The sequence below is a fragment of the Mirounga angustirostris genome, unplaced genomic scaffold (assembly GCF_029215605.1).
Source record: "Mirounga angustirostris isolate CCGP_5_RB_7025 unplaced genomic scaffold, mMirAng1.0.hap1 SCAF_9, whole genome shotgun sequence".
Taxonomy (NCBI): domain Eukaryota; kingdom Metazoa; phylum Chordata; class Mammalia; order Carnivora; family Phocidae; genus Mirounga; species Mirounga angustirostris.
The window spans coordinates 130,087,711-130,100,771 of NW_026991717.1; the positions used below are offsets into that span (position 1 = coordinate 130,087,711).

The window sequence follows — 13,061 nt, forward strand, 5'->3', positions numbered from 1 at the left end:
CATTAGCACTATCTTAATTTTAAAAATTAAGTTGGGAACTAGCAAGTGAGCCTGAAGAGGCTCCATCTCTGGTCCTGAACTGGATTTTCATTACTCAACTACTCTTCCAATTATACTGATTCACGATGTGATTATTACTGCTTTCCCTAAGTAGCCTGGGTAATGACAGAAATGCAAAGACGCCCCCAGACTGCGGTGATCTGGGGGCTCTAACACCCCTCAGTCTCCCCCGCCGCCCCACCCCTGGCCCCCCACCTCTCACCCCCACCCCAAGTGACTTGGTCTCCACTCTCCTCTCGCGGGGTCAGTACAGCTGTTCTCATGGCCTCCCAGCTCCAGCTGTGCCCATAACGCACATGGCGCTGACCATGGTCCGTGGTGGTCACGTGATACCGACCACCTGACGCCAAAGCGGCCACCCAGCAGCAGTTCTCCCGCCCGTGTTTGCGTAGAGCGGCTCTTAGTTCTTTACCCTTGCTTATAGGTCTAATTTCAGTGCAAGCCTGAAACGGTGCCATCTCCCCCAAGTCCTCCAGGACAAAGCCACTCTCCACTACTACCTTTACCAGAATCTCCCCACCATTCTGCCCAGAACGCTCTTCTTTCTCCTTCCCATCCTCTTTCCTGTAAGGAATAAGGACAGGGTGACTTCCCAATTCTATCCTGGCTTATCACATTTCTCCTTTGTGAACACATAAATCTCACACACCAACATACTGTGTTGTGCACTTACTTAGGACCCGTGCCTTTGGTTGTGGGCGTCACTATTTTGTGAGCTTGTCTGAGTGTTTTGGCCATGGCTGCAATATCACGGTGCCCCTTTTGTATTGGGGCCTGGAGCGACACTGATTGAGAAATGCACGGTTGACCATGTCAAACAGATTTAGGAGACGCTCGGATGGCAGCCTCACACAGCACTAGCAAACACCGCTCCGTGAAGTCTTCCCTCAACTCCTGACTTCCTTCCCCCAGAGTCTGAGCTCTTTGGAGATGGCACAAACCACCAAGGCTTCTGGGTGATTCTGCCCCCGAGCTAGACCACAACTCCTTGAGGCTGGAAAATCTCCTTATCTCTATCCCCAGCCTCTACCAACCTAAGCACACTGTGGGAAAGGAAGGGATGTTTGTGAAATGTTTACATGTAATTCACTGAACTGAGCTGGACTGAACTGTGTCCTTCCCCACCCCCCCAATTCCTATGTTGAAACCTTAACCCTCAATGTGGCTGAATTTGGATAAGGTTAAATGAGGACATAAGGGTGGGGCTCTAATGCAATATGACCATAACAGGGCCTTCATCTAATAGGGCTGGTGTCCTTGTAAGAAGAGAAAGAGACCAGGTGAAGCACATGCACACAGAAAAGGCCATGCGAGGACACAGTGAGCAGGCAGCCATCTGCAAGCCAAGAAGAGATGGCCAGGAGAGATCAAACCTGCTGCCCCCTTGATCTTGAACTTCTAGTCTCCAGAACCGTGAGCAAATAAATTTCTGTTGTTTAAGTCACCCAGTCTGTGGTATTTTGTTATGGCAGCTCTAGCTGATTAATACATTCACCAACTGTCCAAGCATCTTGTACTCTAAAGATAGGGCTCTGGGGACCAACTCTGGCTGTGAAGGGAAGTTCATGAAGATACGGAGGTTCGTTGCCCAAGGTTAATCCCCAGTAAAGGGCAGCTGTATCCCATCTTCCATCTTTCCCTTATCAACAAGGTGGCAAGTCTAGTTAAGGCAATACCCTTTAGCAATCCCCACTCTGCCAGGAAAAGTGAATGTCATCATTAACTAAGATTCTGGGCCTCTGGGAAATTACTTTAACTTGAATGACACCACCTTATGCCCTGAGATCTTGATAATCCTGTACACCCATGGATAATGGCCATTATCATGAAAAGAAAGCTAGAAGAGTCTCAAATGGGAAGATCTGCATTCTGGCCTTAGATCTTCCACTTAGTGGCTACATATCCTTGCATATGTAACCTCACATTTTTGTGTCCAGTGCTTCTTTTAAAAAAAATTTTAACAGATTTTATTTTTAAATAATCTCTACACCCAATGTGGGGCTCAAACTTACAACCCTGAGATCAAGAGTCACACACTCTACCGACTGAGCCAGCCAGGCATTCCTCCAGTGCTTTGCTTTTTAAATAAAATGGCTGTGCTGTTGTAATGGACAGTTCTTCCCTTCTTTGGGAACTGATCCAGACTTGCATCTGGAGAACATTTCATCTCCCAATCCATCCATGTGCTTCGAAGTGATGTTTCCATCCCCAGCATAAAAAAATCTGTGACCCTCCCCACCAATTCCTCTGGTCACAGTGATGGTTCCCAGTGGTCATGTGATCCAGGCTGGTCTAATTACAATGCTGCCCAGACCTTTTCCTGAGGACACCCAGGAAATGCTAGACTCCAAGCTGATGTCTGCAGTACAAGATGCTGTGGCAGCCACCTTGTAAACCCAACGTGAGCTTCTCCAAGCTTATTTCCACCACAGACTAAGCTGAGTTGGGGAACAGAGAGAATAAGTATTATTACTACCACAGTCCTACTTTGTTAAGTCACCATCTCAGAAAAGCTCTCTATGCTCATCTTATATTCTTTCATTTGACAGCCAAATTCCTAAGTGGGTCTCCTAGACCAATGGAGAATTGGAATTTTACTGGCACACAGAAATCATCAGTGACATACGTTTAGTTTAACTGAGGCTAGAGATTCTTTATTAGTCAAGGACTCTTGGGTGTACACCCCCCCCCCCAAAAAATCAAGCTAGGTCGAGTAAAATGGGGAATTTAGAGTTCATATAATCCAACACAGGAAGGACAGTGGTAGAGTGGCCCCTCATCTCTGCTTCTTTGCCTTGGTGCCACTTCTTGGCAACAGTGGTTGACTCCACACGGTACCCCTTTTTGAATCCAGCACATCCTTCAGAGCCGCCAGATCCAAGGTAAGAAGTGCCTGGCCTGGATTGGGTTACACGCCCATCTCTCAACCAACTGCTGAGGACAGGGAGCTCCTATAGGAAGTTGGCACTTCCCCATTTGCAATTTATATTGGAAGCTGGGGTAGGGGAAAACCAGTGGGTCTCACAAAGCACCCCAATTTGGGCTTACGATAGCTGCACAAGTTTAAAAGTGAAAACTTCATTCGTAATTGTTTCACTTCCCAACCGTGGCAAACTCAACGAATGAAGCCTCTTAGAGTCTGAGAAATACACACACACAAATGATAAAGAGAAGTGGCCTTGCTACATGTCACAGGCTTCTCATCTCTTGTCACGGTGAGTTCACAATCATGCTCACAGTGTGGGAAATGAACCCATGGCCAAGACACTAGGTTAGCGCAGCTCTATGCGCAGACATGTAGTTCTAACACTTCAATGCCATCTGTGTCAAATTAGCAGCATGAGATCATCCTAAATAAGCCCCATTTAAAAAAAAAAATCACAGCCCAAAAAGGGGCCAACTCGTGTGCTAGGGTGACCATGAAGTGGGGGACGAGTTCAATGTGAGCTTTTAAATGATTGTCTGAAGTCTTGATCACTGTATCTCTCTCTTTTCTTTCTCTCCCTCCCATCTCTGAAATGCAGCTTTGCAAATAGTTCGTATTCCAGCACAGAGATACTGAGAGGAAGAAACAGGGGTACAGATCACAAGCCATTCTAACCCATCCCCAAGGAACCTTCTTCTTTCTGTGTGTCACATTTCTGCAAGATCTTAGTTACTCCGGGCGCGCCTGGGTGGCTCAGTCAGTTAAGCGTCTGCCTTTGGCTCAGGTCATGATCCCGGGGTCCTGGGATGAAGCCCCGCATCGGGCTCCCTGCTCGGCAGGGAGTCTGCTTCTCCCTCTCCCACTCCCCCTGCTTGTGTTCCCTCTCTCGCTGTGTCTCTCTCTGTCAAATAAATAAATAAAGTCTTTAAAAAAAAAAAAAAGATCTTAGTCACTCCAAAGTGTCAGTGAGAACAGCCGGTAAGAACTCCAGTTCTCCTCCTCCTGCAGGGATCAGGTAATCTCGCAGGCATTTGCCTTCATGTAGCAGGCACTTCAGACACACTGGAAACAGTCTTAAATACTCCTGAAGGTATAAGTTCCCTTCCACTGGGGAAGGATTTTTTTTTATGGTATTGTTATTTGGGGGGTGGAAGGTATTGAAACCCTTAGAAATGGCAGAAATGCTATCATAAGCATGATGAATTCTATTTATTAAACACTCAATAATTGCCAGCCCCTGGACGTACACTATCTTGTAATTCTTACAAAACCCCATGAAACACTGCTATCTCTTTGACTGGCTGGGAAGGAAGGCCTCGGACGCATCAGAGGAGTTGCTTGAGGTCCCACGGCTGGTGGACCCACGACTCGCCAGCTCCAAGGTCTCCACTCTTCCCTCCCAGGCACGCTGCCTCCCCTGGAGGGAAAGCAGCGGTGATGGGGCCTGCACGTGGAGCTCCTGCAAAGTGCCAGGGACGCTACACAGACTGGCATTGGCTAGTCCCCACAATGATACTGATCTCGCAGGACTGGTGTTTTTGCATTTGGCAGTAGCCCGAAGTGGTTCACTTAACTTTTCCAAGGTCAGACGGCAATTAGGCAGCCAGGCAAGGGGATGGATCCAGGTACACCTGATTTGAAAACTGAGGTCTTTTATCCACATGCCATCGTTTACAAAGGCCAATAGAACTGGGTGGGCTGGAATCACCAGAGAGAAGGGCAGGGGGATGGGGCAGGAGAAATTTGTTCTTGCAGATTCACAACACGGGGTGGGAACAAGCCCGAGTGCCTGGGCCACATTCACTGGCGTATGCGCGCACACACACGCATGCACACGCACACACACGCATGCACACGCACGCACACACACACACATACACTCCTAACCTAGCACGCGCTCCACAGTGAGCAATACACCCAGGAGTTCTCAGCCACGCCCTTTGGTCGTCCAGGAACCAAACAAAAACACAAACTTGACCTCTTGCAGTTTACAGGTAGACAGATGCATTTAAGTGCACTTCTGAAACTAATGTGAACAGCTCCATGAGTATATTCTAAAAAATTCTTCATTGTGAGCCTCTTGGCAATTGCATAAAAATATTTCTAGACTTCTCTCCCCGCAGTTAAATAGAACTTCAAGGAGAATGACTTTTCCAATTGTATTTTTAAGATTGAGCACTTTGATAAAAGCAGGCTCTACAGTACAATGTGATCCAAAACTGTATCATCTTTATGCATTTTATAATGTGATACAATTTAATAGATAAGGGAAACATTTTTAATGTTCAAAAATTAAACTGTAAGGATATATTTCTATTGAAGAATAATTGGTATAAAAATAGCTATATCTCTATGACTATAAAATCCATATACACTCAAAATATTCATTCTGTGGAGGTGTGGGTTCCTCTCATTGCATTAATCTTTGAATGACTAATTTGAGGATTTCCCCTTTTCTCTATCCACAGTCTTTAAAATATCTTAATATTTAGCTGTTTACAATAGTCCTGCGTGGGGAGCAAAAGAGAAATGAAGCACCTTGATTACCTGAATGAAAGAAGACAATATAAGTATTCATTTCCATCTTTCTGTTTTGTCATTATAAACTGCTTTTGACCATTATGACAGGATTCTCCCCAGCCCCAGTCTGCAAAACACTGCAGAATGGGCAAACATCTCAAGTGGAACACTTCAAAAAATACTTAGGCCAAGCTGAACCGAAGATCAGTTAGTGTGAGTCCAGGCTTATGATCCTGGATCTGTGACCTGAAGCAGGACATTTGTTTGGGCCTTATTTTTCCCTTCTACAAAATGGGAGTAATAATACCTAATGTATAAGGCTAATATAAGAATAATGTAAAAAATTGGGGCGCCTGGGTGGCTCAGTCGGTCGAGTATCCAACTCTTGGTTTCGGCTCAGGTCGTGATCTCAGGGTTGTGGGATCAAGCCCCACGTCAGGCTCTGCGCTCAGCAGGGAGTCTGCTGGAGATTCCCTCCCTCTGCCCCTCCCCCCTTAAAAAAAAGAAAGAAAGAGAGAAAGAGAGAAAGAGAGAAAGAAAGAAAGAAAGAAAGAAAGAAAGAAAGAAAGAAAGAAAGAAAGAAAAAGAATATATACGGCCAGACACAAAGGGTCATATGTTATATGATTCCACTTATAAAAAAAGTCCTGAACAGGCAGGGCCATAAAGACAGAAAGTAGACTAGTGGCTGTGTGCCCTTGTGCCCCTATAACTTCCAACACTCCCTTTCTTGCCTTGACCTCCTTTCTCCTAAACTCCAGCCTGTCTTCCCTCCTAGCGGCACTACCCAGAAACAGGAGGGGCAGCCCAAAGACCCTGCCCAGCAGGTGCCTGACCCAGAAGAAGCTCTCAATGCCATGTCCCCCATCAGACTGGCAAGTCCTTCTCACTTCCCTATTTCTGTCCACAGGGTACCATTTTCTCAGGGTGCAACACCAGATTTTCATGAAAATGGTTCCTAGAGACGGTCGGAGACAGACCAGCTGACATGCGAGCCAGAAAGGAAAATCCAGGCTAGGGGACTGATGTTTTCTCAGGTTCCACGCCCTGCTGGAGACACTGGGGAAGTTGGAGTAACCATAGATGGGGTAAATTTGGATTCCCAAGAGACAGTGACAGTCAAAATTGACCAAAGCCGTCTTTTATAATTGCATTTCCATATGTGTGTGTGTGTGTGTGTTTTAGCATTTCCTTATATTTAACTAGTTTAAGAGCATGTTCTCAGTGACCACATAGAACATGAGTGATTAGAGAGGTGACCAGCATGCCTTTAAATTCACCTGACTTTATGACTGTTGTTATGTAAATATCCTTATAGATAACTCAGTGCAGAACAATAAGACAAATGATGCCAAGAGAAAGGGGCCCCTCCTAAAAACCAAAGGGCTCCACAGGCTAAAAGAGGACAGAAGGCAATTAGGACTTGGGGGAAAATGTAGGGAGGTTTTCCTCCCCCCACCTTTCTGTTATTACTACATTTTTTTGAAACGGGTGTGCCTGGGGACAAGAATCAGGAGGCTTATGCATTAGGTAGATGCCCTCGTTTGCAAAATGGACAAAAGAGTCAGCTTGTGGAGCAGATTAGATGAAAGGAGCCAAAGAGCCCAGGGGCTACAATCAAATGTGAAAGAAATGAGTGGGGGAGGGTCAAGGCAAAGCCGAACAAGTCCCGAGATCTGAGCCACGGTCTTTCTGGAGAGAAGTACAGAAGTGCCAGGGCCCAGGGGCCTGCGGCCGTGGCAGAGATGGGTTCCAGCAGCGCCATCCTGGTTCCAGAGAGAAGGAAACAACTGTGGGCTGGCAGTGAGAAGGGAAATCATGCAAAGGAGAGGTGATCAGGAGGCCGCTCCTTTGAGGTGTTTTGGAACTTTTCACCTTGAATCTATCTGCCAGGATTAATGATCAGAAACCCTGGGAACGAAACGGTCAGAAGTTAATAAATCTTTGTTCTGATAGAGCATTTGTGAGGTGCCAGACACTGGAATGGGCTTATGTTTGTACGTTCTTGTGCTCCCTTAACCTCCACAAAGATTCTGGGGAACACATCTGGTAGCCCCATTGTAGAGACAATCAAAACTGAGGCCCCAGGTCAAACAGCTGGTGCCCAGGGAGGGAGGGCTTTAAACCCAGGCTGATGTGGTGCTAAATCCATGCCCTCTCGTGTGGCTGTCTATGCACCTGCTGTGTATGTGCAATTTTAGAGCGAGGGGGATAGCTCCATGTTTGTGAACTGGGTGACCTCTCAAGCAAGCAGTCCTATCTGAAAGGAATCGGAGATAAAGGGATGAACAAATCTTTCAGATCTATGTATACATCCAACAGGATCTGGGGCGTCCCGTCTTTGGCCCTGTTCTGAAAATCACTAACACTAGCAAATGGACAAGGGAAATTTTAGCAAGGAAGGTAAAGAGCACAGGGAAATCAATCACATTCAGAGGATTTCAGCTCTATTTTCCTATTTTTCCAGAGTTTTGTAAGATGTTCTAATAACTAACTCTAACTAGGAATTTAGCATCTTCTAAATGCCTTACTAATATGAATTTCTTGAATCCTCACAAGATCCCCATGAGACAAGTATTATTATTATTATTATTATTATTATTATTATCATCATCATCATCATCATCATCATCATCCCCACAGAGAGGTTTAAGCCAGTTGCCCAAATCATCATCATCATCATCATCATCCCCACAGAGAGGTTTAAGCCAGTTGCCCAAGAATCCAAGACAGGGCTCACTGGTTCATTGCCAGGCTGTCCAAATTTATAATGTACTGCCTCCCTAAGATCCATGGGACCTTCCAGAGTTGTCTTGTGCAAGGACTGGAATCTCCAGCCAGGCTGCCACCACCCTGTTTCCTCTCCTTGGACCCATCTGCAGACACACCTGGCTGAAGGCAGCACTCTTTCCATGGAGCTAGAGCTAAGCCTCAAATCCATTTCGAGCCACTTTTAGGAAACAAGTTGCCAGAATGGAGCAGAGCTGGTGCTCCATGGGAAACCGCTGCCGCCTTAATTCACACGGAAGAGCAGGAAAAACTCGGGATGCCCTGTGGCTTGCTCAAGGTCACAAAGTTTACCCAGTGGCAGCACTGGGACCACAACTAGGCCCCTTTGCTCGTCATCCAGTGCTTCTCCCCCTAGAACTTGTTTCTGATACACTGAACACTTGCTCTTGAGCCTTTCGGGGCAGGAAATACTGCCAAAGTGAGGTCCAGCATACATTTGAACAGTAAAAATGCATAGCAGAGCCGAGGCAAAGGGTCAGGGCTGTGGACATGAACGCCCAGGAAAGGGAGCGCCTAAAGCCAACCTGGAACTTGGGCAACTGGTATTCCCCAAAGCGAGTCGTCCAATGGTCACGGTCAACCTCATCGGTGTTTGACCAATGGCAAGCGCACATCTATGCACTCCTAGGAACAGCGTTCATCTGACAGCAAAAGAGCTGGTTTCCTTTTTCCCTGTCTGCTTGTGGGTCTGCAGGAGCACAATCCTGCTCTGTGCCCTGAAAGTGCCTTGGAGGTCTTCCTTCCATTTCATTAGCTCATCCAGTGGGTTGTGAGAAGTGAATGGAAATAAAAATCTGTTATGCGTGTTATGGAATTTATTTTAATTCCACCACTGCATCCTAAGGAAACAGATTTACTAGTAATTCGTGGCCCCATCCTGGAGAGAAGGCAGGCGGAGGGAGGGTCCAGAAGGCTGGCAGGGTGTTAGCAAGGGGGCCTGGGGGTGGCAGTGTCCATGCCCGAGCACCTCTACCACAAAGGCTGGGATGTGAGGTCAGACCCCAGAATGGGCTGTAAGGGGTTGAGGGGGCGGCTGGCTAACTCCAGCCCAATCCGGTGGCTGACACAGAGATGGGTAAGAAAGAAGTGCTTGCAGGTGGGGCAGTGGGGGTGGGCCCGGGGAGCACCTGCTCAGAGGAAGGGCTAGAGGTAAGAGACAGGTGGGCCCAAACGGGCAGCTGGCACAGAGCACTAGATGCAGAGTCTTCCCTCTGAACACAACCGCACGGGAGTTCTGAGGCCAACGGGCCCAACGAAGGCTGAAAGGGCGGAAGCGGAAGCCAAGATGACGGCAGCCTGTAGGAACTTTGAGTAGAAGGCAGGAAGCGAAAAGCACAGCGAGGCCCTACGTAGCACTGGGATGAAACCTCCAGGGACCAGATGAAGGGTCAGACCAGGGGTGAAGAATGTTTTTAATTAGGAATCACTGACTCATTAAAATAACCCATCCAAGGGTGATGTTTAAATAAAGTAACCTAACTTTAAGTTTGATGGGTGAATGGAATGTGTGTGTATGTGTGGGTGGGGGCGGGGAGGGAGGTGCTAGGGCGTTTGGAAAAGAAAAAATATATATAAAATGCTTTACTCTCTCATTAAAAAAAAGAGAAAGAGAGAGAGAGACATTATTAACTAATAAAATAAAAAATGTATCTCAAACACAGAGAGACCAAAACAGGGACACACAGACATGAGGAGGGGACAGTTGAAGACACCTGTCAGCTGGCCACTCCTGCAGGGCTCCGAATAAGCCACACTCATCTGTTTGGACCCATCCTGGGTCCCCTTTAAACAAAGGGTTTGTCCCTTTCTGGCACACAACAAGGTTTCCATTGTACAAGAACCGAAGTACTGTCTGGTCCCTGAAACCGCTAACATCCTAAAATTGTCTCTAGCAGCTTAAATGGCATTTAAAATAAATACTGTGAATTGATGAAGTGACCCATTATGTTAAGTACCCATGCCTGGTGTAATCTAAACCAAATCTTACCCCATTATCCTCAAAACTGCTAGATGATTCAGCAGGTCCTCTTGCCAGTGACTCTGCAAGAATCAAACACAGAGGCCACACTCAAGTAGGACCAAGTGCTTCCTTCCAGTTAGTTCTTGCAATTGGTTTTATGCTGGGGGGAAAAAAAAACTCGTTTCTTCTCGACAGCTAATAAACCAAACAACTACCAGACAACACACATAGGTTCCCATTATCTAACCATTATGTCCTATTGTTCCATGGGTTTCAGGGTCTAACTTCCACTGTGTCCTCTCTGGACATCACAGTGCTCTGCACATCTTGCTGAGAACATGGGCTGTCGCCATCCCAACGTGCCCACGAGTCATTCCTTGTTCACAACCACCGCATAACATCCCCCTCGCCGTGCGCCCTCTTGCCTACAGACTTGTTTCCCCTTCTCGCAATGCCCTTTGTTCTGTTCCCACACGCCCGCAATCTATTTTTCAAGGCCTCGTTCAAGGGTTGATTGACAGCCCCTACTCTCCCACCCTCCTGACAAAAACCAGCCTCCCTCCTCCAAACGGTATTCGGCCATGCCTGCCTTCTTTTGGTCTCAGCTCCCAGGGCCACTCCACACCGCGGGGTTCTCCCCGACGACCCCCGTGTTGTCGCCCTGGGTCAGCCAGCTGTGCATGTGAGGGGGGCCCACAGTCAGCTGGGCTTTGCCGGCCGCTCCCCGGGCCTCTGTGTCACCTTCTACCCCTGTTCTAGGAAGCGGGTTCTTCAGGGCATCCTGTTTGCCTTCAGTCCCAAGATTGGCTGGGACCTACTAACAGAGTTTTTTCCTAGCCTAACTACCTAGAACCAGTGCCTTCCTGCTTGTTACAGGGGAAAAGAAGGAACATGCACGTAGTTTGAAAATGTAAAGTATAAAGACGAGAAAGGGAGTATAAATCAGGCACTTTCTCTTCTACTTGAGTCTAACCCAAACCGTCCACTGGCATGACTGGGCAGCTCCCTTCTTTATATACCTATATTTTTATTGTAAAACTTTTGCTCCTGGGCGTTAGCAACTTCTTGATGACCAGTAGCACCCACCGAAGGAACACAAAAATATGAATTAGGGAGAACAGGCACATAGTTTGAAAAATCTCAGCACCATGAAAGTGTCTTGAGAACTCTATATACAGATATAGCAAATATAGAGCAAAGAAATATCACAGGAAAAAATGAGCAAATCCTTGCCCACCCTCTCAAACTCCAACGAAGAGTCTTCTGATTTTCACATGTCCAAGAAAATTAAAATTAAAATTAAAAAAAAATAGGAGGGCTGTATTGAAGTGGATGTGGACTGAATAAGCATCTGAAATCTGTAATAATGTGATTCTCAGCGCTCAGAATAATTAGAATTTTAGACCCTATCAGAGAGAGAAAAAAGGTCGGCACCTATGAGATAGAATCTCATGGTGAAATCACTCAACTTCAGAACCTTATTGATGTTTTCTTCATGCTTTCGCGTCCGGCAGAAACAACCAGAAACTAATATCCTAAGAGCAAGTCTTACTTAATGTGAAACTTAATGAATAAAAATCCTGTAAGAAAATGTGCTCACTAAATAAAATCCCTCTTCTGAAAATAATCCAAACACGAATGATATTCATATCATTGTTATAGATCTAGAGGAAAAATAAATATGCACAAAACTTTGAAATTCACTTGAAAAAACTCCCAAAGGCTTATCATAATTGGTTTCCATTTGCCATCTGAAGGGAGAACAGATTTTTTAAAATTATCTTTGAGAGTGGAGGGAGTTCCCTTTTTTCCTTAGATATTTTGGATATCTATAATGGTCATTAAAATGAGGATTAGTCAAACCTGCCTGCCTAAATTTCACCTGTCCCAAGCAAACAGGCAAGGAAATCCTTCAGTCGCCGATTTCACAGGCTATTAAAAAGACAATACGTAATCACATGGCTTATAAAACAACAACAGAAATGTGATGCCATCTCTTTGAGGTACTCAAGAAACCTGAAGATAAATATTCCTTTTCTCAGCCACATTTATAGTCCACTCCTTCACACATGTGGCCAGCCCTTGGCATGTACTTTTCAGGAAAAGAGGCTTACCAGCTCTAAACCAACCAAAATGCACAGACCACTCCACACTAGAAGCCCAGTGCAGTGGTAAAGCTCTCAGTACCACCAGACCCATCTGCTTTTGTGCCACTCGGATCCAGGAGGCTAATGGGGACAGGAAACTGGAAACCTCAGGAGCCCACCGATTCCAGCTTATCTGCACAGCGGACCTACAAAGCAGTGATAATCCAGAAGTATCTAGGAGGCATTTTATGGCTACTTGTAACCATTTATTCTTCTTTCACTTTATTCAGTCATTTCAAAAGAAACTTCATAGCCAAAGCAGAGATGGACAGGCAGCTGGAATTCCTTGAGCACGTGGGATAGGACTGACAGCAAAGCAGCAAAGGGTGGGCTGGGCAACAGGAAGGACGTCCCCCTGCAAAGGACGCTGGTGGGGACAGGAGAGGGGTGACTGAACTCTGAGCCCTGGAACACCCCACAGCCAACCCTCCAGGCACACGCCGATATTAGGGGCCAGCAAGGAAGAGGGGAACTACCACGTTCACCAAAATGCCAGAACACCCCAAACATTCCTCATTTGCCCGAGCACTGGGAATACCTAACGGGGGGTGTTTACACCAGCTGACCAGCTCAGTTCATGCTACTCTCATATCCCGACTGCCATGTCATTCCAGTTTCACCAAAGCAAGCCGAATACTTCCAAAACAGGACCAGTTGG

The 13,061-nt window shown here is 46.4% G+C and overlaps 1 protein-coding gene across 6 annotated transcripts in view; it reads right to left on the bottom strand.

Moving 5' to 3' along the window:
- Positions 1-13,061, bottom strand: part of FOXN3 (forkhead box N3) — a 394,185-nt gene that overhangs the window by 104,277 nt on the left and 276,847 nt on the right. The window lies entirely within an intron of this gene.